The sequence below is a fragment of the Bos mutus genome, chromosome X (assembly GCF_027580195.1).
Source record: "Bos mutus isolate GX-2022 chromosome X, NWIPB_WYAK_1.1, whole genome shotgun sequence".
Classification (NCBI taxonomy): Eukaryota; Metazoa; Chordata; class Mammalia; order Artiodactyla; family Bovidae; genus Bos; species Bos mutus.
In genome coordinates, this window is record NC_091646.1 from 90,463,400 (window position 1) to 90,482,139 (window position 18,740).

Here is an 18,740-nt window from a genome sequence, read left to right on the forward strand (position 1 = left end):
TTCTAGATGCTGTTTGTGAATATTCTTCCACCTCTGCACTTATGATATATGAGCTTTTCATAATACATTAAATACAAAGCTGGGTGTATATTATGCATTCACCAGCATAAATTTTAAAAGTATAAAAAGACCATTACTGAAATTTGAAAACTTAGGAAAAACTACATGCACTAGGTTGTTTCCATGTCCATCAGCAGATCAGTGGATAAAGAAGCTGTGGTACATATACACAATGGAATATTACTCAGCCATGAAAGGAACACATTTGAGTCAGTTCTGATGAGGTGGACGAACCTAGAGCCTAATATACAGAGTGAAGTAAGTCAGAAAGAGAAAAACAAACATCGTATATTAACACATATATACGGAATCTAGAAAGATGGTACTGATGAACCTACTGCAGGGCAACAACGGAGATGCAGACACAGAGAAGAGACTTGTGAACACAGTGTGGGAAGGAGAGGGAAGGACGATTTGGAAGCGTAACACTGAAACATACATATTCAGTTCAGTTCAGTTCAGTTCAGTCGCTCAGTTGTGTCCGACTCTTTGTGACCCCGTGAATCGCAGCACGCCAGGCCTCCCTGTCCATCACCAACTCCCGGAGTTCACTCAGATTCACGTCCATCGAGTCAGTGATGCCATCCAGCCATCTCATCCTCTGTCGTCCCCTTCTCCTCCTGCCCCCAATCCCTCCCAGCATCAGAGCCTTTTCCAATGAGTCAACTCTTCGCATGAGGTGGCCAAAGTACTGGAGTTTCAGCTTTAGCATCATTCCTTCCAAAGAAATCCCAGGGCTGATCTCCTTCAGAATGGACTCGTTGGATCTCCTTGCAGTCCAAGGGACCCTCAAGAGTCTTCTCCAACACCACAGTTCAAAAGCATCGATTCTTTGGCGCTCAGCCTTCTTCACAGTCCAACTCTCACATCCATACATGACCACTGGAAAAACCATAGCCTTGACTAGACGGACGTTTGTTGGCAAAGTAAGGTCTCTGCTTTTGAATATGCTATCTAGGTTGGTCATAACTTTCCTTCCAAGGAGTAAGCGTCTTTTAATTTCATGGCTGCAATCACCATCTGCAATGATTTTGGAGCCCCAAAAAATAAAGTCTGACACTGTTTCCACTGTTTCCCCATCTATTTCCCATGAAGTGATGGGACCAGATGCCATGATCTTTGTTTTCTGAATGTTGAGCTTTAAGCCAACTTTTTCACTCTCCACTTTCACCTTCATCAAGAGACTTTTGAGTTCCTCTTCACTTTCTGCCATAAGGGTGGTGTCATCTGCATATCTGAGGTTATTGATATTTCTCCTGGCAATCTTGATTCCAGCTTGTGCTTCTTCCAGCCCAGTGTTTCTCATGGTGTACTCTGCATATAAGTTAAATAAGCAGGGTGACAATATACAGCCTTGACGAACTCCTTTTCCTATCTGGAACCAGTCTGTTATTCCACGTCCAGTTCTAACTGTGGCCTCCTGACCTGCATATAGGTTTCTCAAGAGGCAGGTCAGGTGGTCTGGTATTCCCATCTCTTTCAGAATTTTCCACAGTTTATTGTGATCCACACAGTCAAAGGCTTTGGCATAGTCATAAAGCAGAAATAGATGTTTTCCTGGAACTCTCACTACCATATTTAAAAGAGTCAGTGTGAACTTGCTGTATGACTCAGGGAGCTCACACCAGTGCTCTGTGACAACTAGATGGGTGGGATGAGGTGGGAGGTGGGAGGGAGGTTCAAGAGGGAGGGGACATATTTTCCAGTCCAGTCCAGTATTCCAATGACTGATTCATGTTGATATATGGCAGAAACTAACATAATATTGTAAAGCAATTATCCTCCATTTAAAAATAAATTACATGCACTGAATGTATTGGTACTATCTCAGATTGGATCCCGGAACAAAAAATGACAGCGAAAAAACTGGGGAAATCCAAACAAAATCTGTAGTTTAGTTAATAGTAATGTACTGGGACTTCCTGACAGTCCAGAGGTTAAGACTCTGTGCGTCCACTGCAGTGGGTGCGGGTTCCATCTCTGGTCAGGAAACTAAGATGCCACATCTTAGCACAGCCACACGAACACAAACAAAAGCAACGTGCCAGTGTTGTTGGTTCCTAAGGCACCATGTACGTTATGGAAGATGCTAACATTAGGGTAAACTTGGTAAGAGGTACATGGGAATTCTATACCAGCTCTACAACTTTTCTGTAAATCTAAATTTATCTCAAAAGAAAAAAATAGTTTTTGGAAAAACTATAGAGCCAGCAACCGTTCACAAATGTTTTGGTCTCAGGATGCCTTTACACTCTTAACATTTATTGAGGATCCCCAAAGAGCTGTGGCTTGTGTGGGTTATATCTATTAATATTTACTGTATAGAAATTAAAACAGAAAATTTAAAAATAAATATTCATGGGACTTCCCTGGTGGTCCAGTAGTTGAGAATCTGCCTTGCAATGCAGGGGACATGGATTTGATCCCTGGTGGGGGAACTAAGATCCCACCCCAGCCACAAAGGAAAGATCCTGCAGGACCTGAGTGCCGCAACTAAGACCTGATGCAGCCAAATAAATAAATAAACATGAAAAAAAGTATTCATCAATTCATTTAGAATAAGAACCTATTACATATTAACATAAATCATATTCTTTTATGAAAAAAACTATATTTTCCAAAACAAAATTAGCCAGAGGAATGGCATTGTTTTACATGTTTGCAAATCTCTCAGCTATTGCATAAAGAGGACAGTGGATTCTCCAAGCACTTCTCCTTTCAATCTTTTGTGTTAGCAAACATATTGCTTGGAAAATGCTGCTGTACTTTAGGGAGAGAATGACGGTGACAAATGCAAACAATGCCTTAGTATTATTATGAAAGTAGCTTTAAATAGGTGGGATTCCTGTACTGCGCTATATAGGAATGGATTAAATGGTAAGATTCCTTGTTCAATAATATTGCTTCAATTAGATATTTTTTTATGTTAAAAACAAAATCTCCTGCAGGAAGCGATTAATAATTAAGCATCGCTGCCAAGAGGCCAGCAGCTCCTGTTTGAGCTTGTGTTTCTGCATCTCTCCTGCAACAGAACGGAGGCTCCTGCCCTGGTTGCCAAGGACACGCTGTCCCGGCTGGAAAACCCTGATCACCACATTGGCTCCAGCAGATGTCCACGCAGGGTTTTTTAATGCCATGCTAAGTGGCTGGGGCCGAGGTCATGCATGGGAGGAAGGGTGCAGCCTGCTCAGGTTTTTTGGGGGGGCTCACACCAGAGCCCTTGTCTCAGGGCTGCAGTGCACAAGCATGCCCAGGCCTGCACATCACGCTGTCAACAGGGTACCACTGGCCAGCACTGCCTGCCCAATGCTGCCTTCTTTCTATTGGTTTCTTCTTTATATCAAGTAGATGTGATTTTGCACTTTTTATTGAAGTATAGCCTGGATATTGGAAAGTACACCTATGATAAGATACAGTTTCATGCATTTCCACAAACTGAGCACAGCCCTGCAGCCCTTACCCCAGAAGCCTAGGCCCCGCCACCCCCAGCCCATCCTCAGGCAGAACACCTTGCTGGATGGCTACTTTCCTAATTTCTTTTTTTTTCAATCAGCTTTTATTTTATTTTATTTATTTTTGGCTATACTGGGTCTTCCATGCTGCAAGGGCTTTTCTCTAGTTTTGATGCGCAGACTTCTCACTGGGGTGGCTTCTCCTATTACCACGCACAGGTTCTAGGGCGCTCAGGCTTCAGCAGTTGTGGCTTCCAGGCTCTAGAGCACAGACTCAATACTTGTGGCGCACAGGCTTACTTGTTCCACAGCACGTGGGATCTTCCCAGATCAGGTATCAAACCCATGTCTCCTGCATAGGCAGGCGGATTCTTTACCACTGAGCCACCAGGGAAGCCTGCCACTCTCCTAACACCATAAATTTGTTTTGCCAATTTCTATAAACAGAATCAAGTGTACCTATTCTTTTGTGTGTGGTTTCTTTTGCTCAGGGTCTTATCTGTATAAGTATCCATGTTATGACATTCAGCGTAGTTCATTCATTTCCACTGCGGGATAGTGAGTATTCCATTGTATGATTATACTGCAATTGTTTATACATTCTCTGAGGACATCTGGGCTATTTCCAGTTTGGGGCTACTGTGAATAAGGCACCCATGAACAATCCTGTAGGAATCTTTTTGTGGAAACATTAGCTAGTTTTAAATGTAAACTTACCATGTTTTTCTTTTTTTAAACCCAACAGTACAGGTTATAATGTGAAAAGCAGAAATTGCTTTTCTCTTCTCTGCTTCCTTTCAATGCTTTTTTTGTAAGCCTTATTAAGTTTCTCCTTTCAGAAATATCTTGAGCATCTAAAAACTTATGCATACAAATGAGATCACTCTTTTGGCACTTGGGTTGGGTTTTTTTTTTTTCTTGAACAATTATCTTGGAGATTGTATGAGTCATGATGTGCTGGAATATGCTGAAGTAATGAAAAGTATTCACAATCTTGGTGATTTAAATTTTCCCCCTCCTACTACATGTCTAAGCTGGGGAAATAAGAGATTCATGCTCATCATAGTCACTCAGAGACCCAAGCCCTATCCCAACATTTGTGTCTGTTACAGGGAAGTCAGTTCTGACTCCATGCTGGATCTGATACTTTAACATTTGTTTCCCATTGCTTTTGCTCACTAAAAGGATACTGTCCATATATAAGGCCTACCTTGGGGAACCCTGCCCCTCTGCCTGAATATTAAACCAAGTGCCTTTGTTCAGGACCCTGTCCACCTGTGGATGGCTACAGGAAGGAAGAAATTAACACATCTGTTTCCTGAGGCTGGCCATTCCAGGAGATATTTGCAACATTAATGGCCATTTTACTTTACTTCCTCACATCCCCGCATCTCTGTTCTACAAAGAACCTGGCATCCAGACCCTGATAAGATGGTTAAGATATTAGTCTGACATCTTCTTGGTCTGCTGGCTTTCTGAATAAAGTCAGACTCCTTGCCTAAACACCATGTCATGTGGCGAGCAGAGCTTGGACTCAGTAACATGTCCACAATCACTGGGGCAGGGAGAGGGGATATCATACACCAGTACTTAAGGTGTTCACACCAGAAGGGACATATGTCATTTTTGCTTACATATCATTGGCCACAATCTTACCCTGTGTATAGCGGGGGGAGAAATTTGGGGGGAACTTTTTTTTTTTTTGGCCACACTGCAGTTTCCCAACGAGGGATCAAACCCAGGCCCTTGGCAGTGAGAGTGCGGAGACCTAACCACTAGACTGCCAGGGAAGTCCCTCAGAACATCTTTAGTGACTACCACGGAGATCTTTTCACATCAGGACCTACAGATCTACCTCGTTCACCCACAGTAAACATGTACTGCAAATGTCTTAACCAATGCCTCTCACGGGGCAATATAAGCCGTTCAACAATAAATGTTCTTTCACTTTTATCTTTACCCACTTGTTTCAGTATATCAATAGGCTAAATTCCTTGAAGGAGAATTGCTGGCTCAAACAGTTTGTTTATCTTTAAACTGTACTTTGTTGTTGTTGCTTATTGTTTAGTCACTAAGTCATGTCAGACTCTTTTGTGATCCCATGGACCGTAGCCCTCCAGGCTCCTCTGTTCATGGGATTTCCTGGGCAAGAATACTGGAGTGGGTTGCCATTTTTAATTCCAGGGCATCTTCTTGACCCAGGGATCGAACCCACATCTCCCTGCACTGGCAGGTGGGTTCTTTACCACTGAGGCACCAGGGAAGAAATATTGCCTAATTGTTAGATCTGATAAAATTATCTCCTGAAGGAGTTGCCAATTTACACACAGATCAAGAGAGAATGAGAATTTCTGTTTCCACCATGTCCTGGTTTTGTCAAACTTTTAAATCTCTGACCATTAGATAGGCTGATATTGTCATTTTAATTTGCATTTCTTTAATTAGGATTTATATTCAGCATCTTATTGCATGCCTATTAGCCACTGATATTTCTTTTTCTGTAAATTACCCGTTCTTGACCTTTGCTCATTTTCTATTGGGTTACTAGTCTTTGTTCTCATTGATTAGTAAGAGCTCTTTATGTATTCAGGAAATATGCCTATAATCTGCCATGTGTATTTCAAGATTTTGGGAGGTTTGTATTATTTTTTGTCTTTTTAAAAGATTTTTCATTTTTTTAAATTATGAAAGTATGATAACACATTTATAGGAGAGTTGGAAAATACAGAACAAAGTTACCAATAGTTCCACTATATATTACAATTATTTTTTAACTAAATTAAGATTTTTAGTTGCAGTTTCAATATCAAACTCTCAAAAATTATTTTTTGTCTTTAGGTATGGTATTTTTGTTTACAGAGACATTTGAAATTTTATATTGATCAAAACTACCAGTTTTTGCTTTGTGAATTCTGGGTTTAGGAACTTGTTTTAAAAAGTTTTTCCCAATGAAAATATTTGTTTTAACCACCCATGTTTCTTTCTAAAACATTTATATTCTTTTATTCTTGGAGATCTCTCTCTTCAAATGACAGGATTGGTGTTACTAAAAATCTGTTTCTTGAAAAAAGTGGGTGGATGAATATTGTACTGAACACTTATTTTGCATTTCAACTGCCCCCTACCCCCACAGGCATGTTGGGCTCTGAAACTCTTCGTAAATTCACTCAATTCTTTCTCCAGGAAAATATCATTACTGGCCTAATTACAGATATTTCACTTGGAAAAAATTGACCTGAGTCAGCAGGAGCTGTTCCTGCCTCCTTTCCAAATCTTGTTTCCTGCACACAGACACCATAATTATAGGACTGAGTTGAGCTGATGGAACAACCACAAAACTGGCAAGATAAAAGGAAGCTCAAGAAAGTTGAGGAGGGCTATTTGTATTCCCTTTTTCCTAGGACTGAAAACTTCAGAAACCCACAAACTAAACGCCTATGATACCTAAATTTAAAGTAAAAGGAGCAATTCTCACATGTACATAAAAATGACATAAATTTCTGGCTTCAACTTGAGCAATAGTTGGCTCACGAAATTAGGTAATATTCTTTTTTTCCTCCATTCATTTATCTAAGTACAGACTTCCAATACACACAATGAATCCTATCTAGATTTTTTTTAAACCCTGCTACTGCTAAGTCGCTTCAGTCGTGTCCGACTTTGTGTGACCCCATAGACGGCAGCCTGCCAGGCTCCCCCGTCCCTGGGATTCTCCAGGCAAGAACACTGGAGTGGGTTGCCATTTCCTTCTCCAATGCATGAAAGTGAAAAGTGAGAGTGAAGTTGCTCAGTCGTGTCCGACTCTTAGCGACCCCATGGACGACAGCCCACCAGGCTCCTCCATCCATGGGATTTTCTAGGCAAGAGTAATGGAGTGGGGTGCCATTTTAAACCCTAGCAGGTTACACAAAGTTGAGTTACAGTAAAAAATCACAGAAGATTAGAGTGGGTTGTGGGCAAGTGTCTGCCTTATAGCTGAGGAAATCAAGTAGAGTTGTCAGATAAAGTAGAGGCCGGCCACCCAATAAATTTAAATTTCAGGTTAACAGTGCATAGTTTTTTAGCATATTTCAAATATTTCATGCAGCAACATGGATGGACCTAGAAATTATCATACTAAGTGAAATAAGTCAACAGGAAAAGACAAATATATGATATCGCCTATGTGCAAAATCTAAAGAAAATGATACAAATGAATTTATATACAAAACAGAAACAGACCCACAAACATAAACCTATGGTTACCAAAGGGGAAAGGAAGGGAGGGATAAATTAGGTGTTTGGGATTCATATGTACACATGACTAAATATAAAATATTAATAGATAACAAATAAGGATCTACTGTATAACATAGGGAACTATATTCAACATCTTATAATAACCTACATAGTGGAAAAGAACCTGAAAAAGAAGATATATGTATATGCATAACTGAATCACTTTGCTATATACCTGAAATATTATAAATCAAATATACTTCAATTAAAAAATATTTCATAGAGTGTGCTTATCCTAAAAATTTTATTCATTGTTTATTTGAAATTCAAATTTAACTGCCTTTTGTATTTTTGTTTGCTAAATTTGGCCAAGTATACTGCCAAGGACCAGAGTACAAAAGGAGGCCCCTACACTATATGTCTAAAGACTAAGTTATACACTCAATTAGCAAACTGTTCAATAAAATATGTTCTATTCTCCTATCTTGACAAAAACACCCTCACAATGACAAAGTTGATAAATATATATGTAAAGCTATGATATTTTTTGTATGAATGAGTCAATAAAATATCAAAAACTACTGAAATCAGCTATATTTATGTATGTCTGTGTATTTTCTGAGTTTCAGTTCAGTTCAGTCGCTCAGTCATATCCGACTCTTTGAGACCCCATGGACTGCAGCACGCCAAGCTTCCCTGTCCATCAACTCCCAGAGCCCGATCAAACTCATGTCCATTGAGTCGGTGATGCCATCCAACCATCTCATCCTCTGTCGTCCCCTTCTCCTCCCACCTTCGATCTTTCCCAGAATCAGGGTCTTTTCAAATGAGTCAGTTCTCCACATCAGGTGGCCAAAGTATTGGAGTTTCAGCTTAGCATCAGTCCTTCCAATGAGTATTCAGGACTATTTCCTTTAGGATGCACTGGTTGGATCTCCTTGCTGTCTAAGGGACTCTCAAGAGTCTTCTCCAACACCACAGTTCAAAAGCATCAATTCTTCAGCACTCAGCTTTCTTTATAGTCCAACTCTCACATCCATACGTGACTACTGGAAAAACCATAGCTTTGACTAGACAGACTTCTGTTGGCAAAGTAATGTCTCTACTTTTTAATATGCTATCTAGGTTGGCCATAACTTTTCTTCCAAGAAGTAAGCGTCTCTTAATTTCATGGCTGCAGTCACCGTCTGCAGTGATTTTGGAACCCCCCCCAAAAAAATAAAGTCTGTCACTGTTCCCACTGTTTCCCCATCTATTTGCCATGAGGTGACGGGACCAGATGCCATGATCTTAGTTTTCTGAATGCTGAGTTTTAAGCCAACTATTTCACTCTCCTCTTTCACTTTCATCAAGAGGCTTTTTAGTTCCTCTTCACTTTCTGCCATAAGGGTGGTGTCATCTGCATATCTGAGGTTATTGATATTTCTCCCAGCAATCTTGATTCCAGCTTGTGCTTCCTCCAGCCCAGCATTTCTCATGATGTACTCTGCATATAAGTTAAATAAGCAGGGTAATATTATACAGCCTTTATGTATTCCTTTCCCGATTTGGAATTAGTGTCTATTGTTCCATACAGATTTCTCAAGAGGCAGGTCAGGTGGTCTGGTATTCCCATCTCTTTCAGAATTTTCCAGTTTGTTGTGATCCACACAGTCAAAAGCTTTGGTGTAATCAATAAAGCAGAAGTAGATGTTTTTCTGGAACGCTCTTGTTTTTTCGATGATCCAATGGATGTTGGCAATTTGATCTCTGGTTCCTCTGCCTTTTCTAAATCCAGCTTGAACATCTGGAAGTTCATGGTTCATGTACTGTTGAAGCCTGGCTTGGAGAATTTTGAGCATTTCTCTTCTAGCATGTGAGATGAGTACAATTGTGTGGTAGTTTGAACAATCTTTGGCATTGCCTTTCTTTGGGATTGGAATGAAAACTGACCTTTTCCAGTCCTGTGGCCACTGCTGAGTTTTCCAAATTTGCTGGCACATTGAGTGTGGCACTTGCACAGCATCATCTTTTAGGATTTGAAATAGCTCAACTGGAATTCCATCACCTCCACTAGCTTTGTTCATAGTGATGCTTTCTAAGGCCCACTTGACTTCACATTCCAGGATGTCTGACTCTAGGTAAGTGATCATACCATCGTGATTATCTGGGTCATAAAGATCTTTTTTGTATAGTTCTTCTGTGTATTCTTGCCACCTCTTCTTAATATTTTCTGCTTCTGTTAAGTCCATACCATTTCTGTCCTCTATTGCACCCATCTTTGCATGAAATGTTCTCTTGGTATCTTTGATTTTCCTGAAGAGATTTCTTGTCTTTCCCATTCTATTGTTTTCCTCTATTTCTTTGCTCTGATCACCTAGGAAGGCTTTCTTATCTCTCCTTGCTATTCTTTGGAACTCTGCATTCAAATGGGTGTATCTTTTCTTTTCACCTTTGCTTTTCACTTCTCTTCTTTTCACAACTATTTGTAAGGCCTCCTCAGACAGCCATTTTGCTTTTTTGCATTTCTTTTTCTTGGGGATGACATTGCCTTCTGTACAATGTCACAAACCACCATACATAGTTCTTCAGGCACTCTGTCTATCAGATCTAATCCCTTGAATCTATTTCTCACTTCCACTGTATAATTGTAAGGGATTTTATTTAGGTCATACCTAAATGGTCTAGTGGTTTTCCCTACTTTATTCAATTTAAGTCTGAATTTGGCAATAAGGAGTTCATGATCTGAGCCACAGTCAGCTCCTGGTCTTGTTTTTGCTGACTGTATAGAGCTTCTCCATCTTCAGCTGCAAAGAATAAAATCAATCTGATTTTGGTATTGACCATCTGGTAATGTCCATGAGTAGAGTTTAGGTGATGTCCATTTGTGAGTTTAGGGGAATAATAAAATAAAGGTGTTCATAATTCATACATTAGCATATATATATATACAGTTTAAGTTTTATTTTATTGCCTTAGTTTACAAAGTCACAAATTATACTACTATAATTTAAAAATTCACAAAACTAGTATTCTGTTGATAGTAACTATCTAAAGGATTTTACTGAAGATGTGTTTTAGAAAAAATTTAGTCTCTCTCCTATGTTTGTCTTTGATGCCCACACTATTACCACACTCACAACACTTCTGACACCTGAATTTCTTCTTCCAAGGATTTCCCTACCAAGCAATTCTCTGTGACACCAGCTGGGTGGGTATCCTACAATTCAACTCAATTCTGACACCATCTACCTGGAGACAGAATCAGATCCTACAAGTTAAGGGCTCAGTCCCACAAGACTGCCCCACCCTCAACTTCAGATGCCAATTGCAAGCCCAGGTTACTGCCAGTACTTCTGACCATCTGGCTATAAATTAGAGGTTCCCATGACTCCTTCCTCGAATTTGATTCATTTGCTAGAGTGACTCATATAACTCAGAGAAATGGTTTATGTACTGCTTACCAATTTATTATAAAAGGATGATAAAAGATACAGATGAACAGGCAGATGGAAGAGAGGTGTAGGGCAAAGTATGTGGGAAGGGGGTTGGAGCTTCCAGCCCTGTCTGGGTGCGTCACTCTCCCCAAATCTCCATATGTTCACCAACCCAGAACTCTCCCAAATCCAGTATTTTGGGGATTTTTAAGGAGGCTTCCTCACACAGGCATGGTTGATTACTAGCTCAATTTCCAACCCCTCTCCCTGCTTTGGAGAATGGGGGATGGGACTTAAAATTCTGTGCTTCTAATCATGCTTTGGTCTTTCTGGTGATCCAGTCCCCATTCAGGACCCCACCAAGAGACACCTCATTAGAGCAAAGGACCCTGGTATCACCAAGTAAATTCCAAGCGACTTAAGAGCTCTGTGTCAGGAACTGGGGCCAAAGATCAAATAATAGAACCAAAGATGCTCCTAGTGCTCTTATCACTTAGGAAATGACAAGGGTTTGGGGAACTTTGTGCCAGAAACCAGACACCGAGACCAATATATGTATTTTCTATTATCTCACAAGATATAATTGCATTAAAATTGTATACATTTTTAATATATTTACAGCAAATTTTTAAATTGGGCTTCCCTGGTGGCTCAGACGGTAAAGTGTCTGCCCACAATGTGGGAGACCTGGGTTCGGTCCCTGGGTTGGGAAGATACCCTGGAGAAGGAAGTGGCAACCACTCCAGTACTCTTGCCTGGAAAATTCCATGGATGGAGGAGCCTGGTAGGTTGGACATGACTGAGTGACTTTACTTTCACTTTCACATAGCAAAAATCAAAATATTTAAATATTTTTATAGGTTTCAAAAATATTTTTCTCATAAAATATTCAAAATTGTGTATTAAAATTCAATGGCAGTGGTTGCCAAGGAATGGGGTGGAGGAAATGGGGAGTTAGTGTTTAATGGGTACCGAGTTTCAGTTCTGCAAGATGAAAAGAATTCTGGAGAGGGATATCAATGATGATTGCAAAACAATATAAATGTATTTAATACTATTGAACTCTACACTTAAAGCTAGTTAAGGTAAATTTTATATGTGTTTTACCATAATAAAAACATTTTAAAGAAATTGGAAATGTAATCAAGATACCAAATTTTTATCTGAATTATTTAAATAAAGATGATATTTTGTTTTTGAAAGATTAATTAATTACTACATATTTTACAACAATAAAACAATATAAACATTTCACACATTAGGTTGAGACCTACATATACAACAAATTAAGAGTAATATAAATTTTTATATTATGTTTTAAAATATAAAAATAATTTTAAAATAAATTTATTACTACTTATGTCTGAAAATATTGTTCAATATTTGATGATGTTCCTCAGCTGCTATATTGTGAAAACCGCTTTAATTCCATGAGTACGTCCAGAACCATGCATTGGAATTCTAAGAGAAGCAAGAAAATGGACACTCAATCGCTGGGGCAATGGGTTATGCTCATGTAATGTTCAGTGACAACGTCCTTTCTCTTACCAAGCGCTTCAGTCCCTCAAACCTTCCTCCACATGTTCTGAAACACTGCCTACCTCTGGAGTCTTCAGCAACCCAACCCACAAATCTCCACAGCATATGGCTCTGGTCACCTTTTTATTTTTTGGCCTCAAGGCTTGTGGGATCTTAGTTCCCTGACCAGGGATTGAACCCACGCCCTCAGCAGTGAAAGTACAGAGTCCTAACCACTGGACCACCAGGAATTCCCCTCTGGGCTCCTTTTGTTTGAAGGCCATGGGTTTCCTAAACACCAGTCAGTCTTGGGAGTGGATGTTCAAGGTCACAGGCCAGCCTATGCCAATGCCTACTAGCTGATCCTAAGCCAAGAGGTGCTTATGTGCCTGTTAATAAGTGGGTTTTCGTGACTTGCCATGGGGCTCTCTGAAATGAGGGGCACAGAGCCGGGGCCCCACTACTCTAGATCCAAGGATGGTACTGGCTGTGGGAGTACCACAGATTAAAATGAATTCAGGAAGCAAGTAATCATTTGGACCCTTGGCAAGGGTAAGTTTGACAGGTTTTTCTCCCATTCTACAAACATAAGGAAACAACCATGCTTTTGTAGAAAGCTTGATTAAAGTTAAATGTCAACCAGGCAATAGCTAGTGGGGGTTTGGCCACATCCACCCAAAGCCTGAAGATAGGTGACAAGAAAGCCCCTCACAGAGGCCTTCCCTGTTTCCTTCCCTCCCCCAGGTAGGGATAGAGTGGGGACCTTTTCTATAGTCCCTAACCCCACGGATGCCATTTTCCCCCTCCAATGGAAGTAATCTCTCTTCAATTTGAGGTCAATTTACAAAATATTCAAATTTCAAATGTCAAGGCTCTGGGGCTTGGCAACGGGCCAGGAAGGGGCATGAGACCTGAACTTTGCCTTTCCAGCTAACTTGAGTGTTCCCACTCTGCCTGCCTTCTTCAGCAGTTGTCAAGTTCCCGGCTTCATCTGGGTGTGCCCCATCATACCAGGGCCCCGCCCCCAGGCGGGGGGTTATAGAACCCTCTCTGTGGTTCCAGTGTGGACAAAGGGGACCCCTCCTACACTGTCGGTGGGAGTGTCAGTTGGTGCAGCCACTATAGAAAACAGTTGAGAGGTTTCTAAAAAGAGTTAATATATGATCTAGCAATCCCACGCCTGCATATATCTAGAGAAAACTCTAATTCAAAAAAGATACATGCATCCCAGTGTTCATAGCAGCATTATTTACAATAGCCAAGACATAGAAGCAACCTAAATGTCCATAAACAGATGAATGGATAAAGAAGATAGGGTATATAGATATACAGTGGAATACTACTCAGCCATAAAAAGAATGAATTAATGCAATTTGCAGCAACATGGATGGACCTAGAGATTATCATGTGAAGTGAAGGGATTCAGACGGAAAGATGAATACCTTATGATTTCACTTACATGTGGAATCCAAAAAATGCTACAAATGAACTTATTTACAAAACAGAAACAGACTCACTGACATAGAAAACAAATTTATAGCTACCAAAGGGAAAAAGGGAGGGTAAGGGAGGGATAAATTAGAAGTTTGATTAGCAATATACACACTGCTATATATAAAATAGACAATAAGGTCCTACTGTATAGCACAGGGAACTATATTCAACATCTTACAATAAACTATAATGGAAAATAATCTGAAAAAGAGTATATATATCCGAATCACCTTGCTATACACCAGAAAGTAATACAACATTGTAAATCAACTATACTTCAATAAACTTTTTTAAAAACATACAAAAAAGAACCGTCTCTCCTATTCCTTTGAGCAAGAAGCTGAAATCTTCAACCAAAGAAAAATCTGCAATAGACTTCTCACCTGGGGAGGCAGCTGCTAGTCTTTTACCCCCTGACTCCATTAAAGAGGCTGATTTTCATCATTATGCATTCTCATTGAGGCTTTTTTTTTTCATGAATTTTTAAACATAAGCATTCATATGTCTTTCCTGGGATTCCCTGGTGGCTCAATGGGTACAGAATCCACCTGCAATGCTGGAGACCTGGGTTCGATCCCTGGGGTGGGAAGATCCCCTGGAGGAGGGCATGGCAACCCACTCCAGTATTGTTGCCTGGAGAATCCCATGGACAGAGGAACCTGACAGGCCAGACCATAGGGTCGCAAAGAGTCAGACACGACTGAGTGACTAAGCACACACATGGCACATTCATATGTCACACACACACACACACAAAAATCTCAAAAATGACTGCAGGGACTTCCCTGGTGGTCTCCGTGCTCCCAACACAGTTGGCCCAGGTTCAATCCCTGGTCAGGGAACTAGATCCCACATGCCCAGATCCTGCATGATGCAAAAAAGATCCAAGATCTCATGTGCTACAGCTAAGATGTGGCACAGCCAGATAAATAGAAATAAATAAATAAATATTAAAAGAGAGAGAGAGAACACAGAAGAAAAAAAATAACGTGGATGGGAAAGTGAGGAGGCTGGTTTGACACATGTGAGGTGGCAGAGCCCCTGAATGTGGTGAAATAGCTAATGGGTGACTGGAGATTTCAGTTGAAGCTCCAAGGAGAAGTCTGGGATACAAGCGCATCTATCATCTGTGTCTATTGGTCAGATAAAATTTGGGGCCAAAACATACTCATACATTTATATTCCCACAGACAGCACAGTAATTCTGTGACTGGGAAGGACAACTCCTAGGACTTATGTGATGTCACAAGGACAGAAGCAGAGTTGTTGAGAAGAGTAGTTAGCTGAGGGGGCTGAAAATAGAGTTTCGTGGCAGAATCAGACCTCAGGTTTGCAGACTGCAGGTTCAACCCCAAGAAGTCAGGAGACAGAGGGGAACTGAGGGGTTTAAGATAAGGCAGAACACGAACACTAAAGACAACTTAGCAAAGTCTCCTCAGAAGTTTAGAGGAATTGTCCCAGATGACTCAGCAGAGCATCTTAGTTCATCAGTGACTCAATTCTGTCTCCCAAATTCTGGTCCCAGCTCTCCTGTGAATCCCCTAGGTGGCTGTCGGTGTCTTTGTCTTTCAAAGGAGCGAGTGGGCAACTACTCTAACCTAGAGAATTAATAGGGCTTCCCAGGTGGCACAGTGGTAAAGAACTCGCCTGCCAATGAAGGAGACATAAGAGACCTGGGTTCAATCCCTGGGTCAGGAAGATCCCTTGGAGGAGGGCATGGCAACCCACCCCAGTACTCTTGCCTGAAGAATCCCATGGCAGGCTACAATCCATGGGGTCCCAAACAGCTGGACACGACTGAAGTGACTTAGCACACAGAGAATTAAGAAACATGTAAATGAATATATTTAACATATAAAAATTATTCCATTTCATTGGAGTAATGACTAATTGCCCGTTTTAAAAGGGTTTGTTAATAAATGAGTTGGCGATGGCTTTCCTGGTGGCTCAGTGGTAAAGAATCTGCCTGCCAATGCAGGAGACACTGGTTCGATCCCTGGTCCAGGAAGATCCCACCTGCTGTGGAGCAACGAGGCCAATGTGCCACAATTATGGAACCTGTGCTCTAGAGCCCGAGAACTCTGACTACTGAAACCTGCATACCCTACTGAAGCCTAGAGCCCATGCTCTGCAACAAGAGAAGCCACTGCAATGAGAAGCCTGTGCACCGCAACTGGAGAGTAGCCTCTGCTTGCCACAACTAGAGAAAAGCCTGTGCAGCACAAAGGCCCAGAAGAGCCAGAAATAAATAATTAAAAAAAAATCAGTGAGTCACCAGTATGAAATGTACAGGACGGGGACTATAGTCAACAGCTATGTAATATCTTTGTATAGTGACAGATGGTAAGTAGACTTACCATGATGGTCATTCTGTAATGCACAGAAACATTGAATCACTATGTTGTGTACCAGGAACTAACAGTGTCACAGGTCAATTATATTTCAAAACCAAACTCACAGAAAAAAAAAAAAAAAAGATCAGATTTGTGGTTCCCAGGGGGATGGTGGGAGGGGGAACTGGATGAAGGCAGTCAAAAGGTAACACGTCCAGTTATAAGTAAATACTAGGGATGTAACATACAATATGATTAATATAATTAACACTGTGGTATGCTATATATGAGAGTTGTTCAGAGAGTAAATCCAAAGAGTGCTCATCACAAGGAAAAAAATATTTTTTCTTTTTTCTTTTATTTTGTATCTATATGACATGATGGATGTTCACTAAACTTATCATAGTAATCATGTCATGAAGTATTTGAGTCAAATCATCATGCTGTACAACTTAAACTTATGCAGTGCTGTGTGTCAATCGCATCTCAGTAAATCTGGAAGAAAATAAAATAAATAAAATAGGGCTTGTGGTATAAGCTTACGTACAGAGTATTGAAATGATTTCATAGGTTGGGATGGAGCCTTAGGTGGAGGATGAAACAAACCAATCCCAAATCAATTCAGAGTTAAATCTACCTCCTGTTCCTCCCTTTCCTCATGCTCAACCATCATCCATTTGACTTCATCCTGTGGCTTCCCTACCCACCCCCACCCCCCGCCACAAAAAATAAAGCTGCGCTGCTCTCTCCAGCTTCCAGAATGGTGCCTGACACAAAGCAGCTGCTCAGCCAACAGTCACTGAAGGACTGAACTGATTCTCTGAAAGTGTATTGGAATCAGATTCCTGATCAAGAAGAGTTACATCCTGCTCAACAACAGAAGTTTCTCTTTTTTGTCCCTTTATAATTCTTTTTTTAGACGATAAAAGCCATTTGGAAAACTTGAAAAATTTAGAAAAGTAGAGAATTTGGCAGCAGCAGAAAAGTTATGAAGAGAAGAAATTCTCTGACATCTTACTACTCCAGACTACCACAAAACACATGAAGGGTTTTAGGATTTGGCAATAGTGGTAAAGAAACCACCTGCCAATGCAGGAGACTTAAGAGACATTGGTTGGATCCCTGGATTGGGAAGATCCCCTGGACGAGAAAGTGGCACCCCACTCCAGTATTCTTGCCTGGAAAATCCCATGGACAGAGGAGCCTGGTGGGCTACAGTCCATGGGGTTGCAAAGAGTCAGACATGACTGAAGTGACTTAGCACATGCAGTAGCAGGAACACAATTAATCAAGTAATCTGTGTTCATAATTGAAATATTAGAGATAGAGGCAAAAAGGGAAGAGGGAGGAAACTGTAGCATTCTCAAAGGAGAATGGCTCAGGTGCTGAACTTTTAAAGAAAGCAGTTTGCAGTTAGCAGGGCTGCTGGGACATTTCTCTGAACTGCCTGGTAGCCTGGGGCCAGGACAAGGTCTGGCCCGAGGTAAGACCACAGGTCCCATGGCACACGTCTACCTAAAATGTATACGTCAAAATTTCAAGTCAAAATGATTTAAATTATGCTGAAATTTTATTAATTTGAAAATTTAAGTCTTGGTAAATGCTTTTATTAAATACATAACTTTTTGCATGATTAGTGTTCAATGCCCATCCTGGGCTCTGTAGTAGAGCTAACATTGTGCTTCCTTCACATTAAAAATGTGTGTGTGTGTGTGTGTGTAGCTATCATATGTATTATAGATTTAAGAATAATACAAATTTTGTAATGTCTCATGGTGTTCCTAGTCACTGTGCGATACCTCTGGAACCATGAAGATAAGCAAGAATACGGACATGCAGCATCAGTGGGAAATGATACTTGGTTACATGTGAATCTTGCATTCATGCTCTCTGGAAGAAAGGGTGTGACAAATCAATTTGCCTTTTCTTTCACCTCAACTTTCTGCAGCTCAAGTCCTCCTGGCCCTCTGAAGCAGTGGCCTCTCCAAGGTCAGAGGAGGCACAGCCCGAAAACCCTCATGGTGTCCATAAATAGTTGCCTTTTGTTTTGAAAATACAGTGTGAGCTACAGCACAGATTTATTTCCCTGGGGCCTGAACAGTCCTTGAATCACACCAGGAGCTGTCCCACAAAGGGCAGAACTCTGGGCTCAGGGCTCTGGCGGCACTGACCACTGGATCCCAAGGCAATCTCTACCAGGCACATTCTTCGAGATCTCATGGTATATGGCACCCTCCTAAGCATGGAGC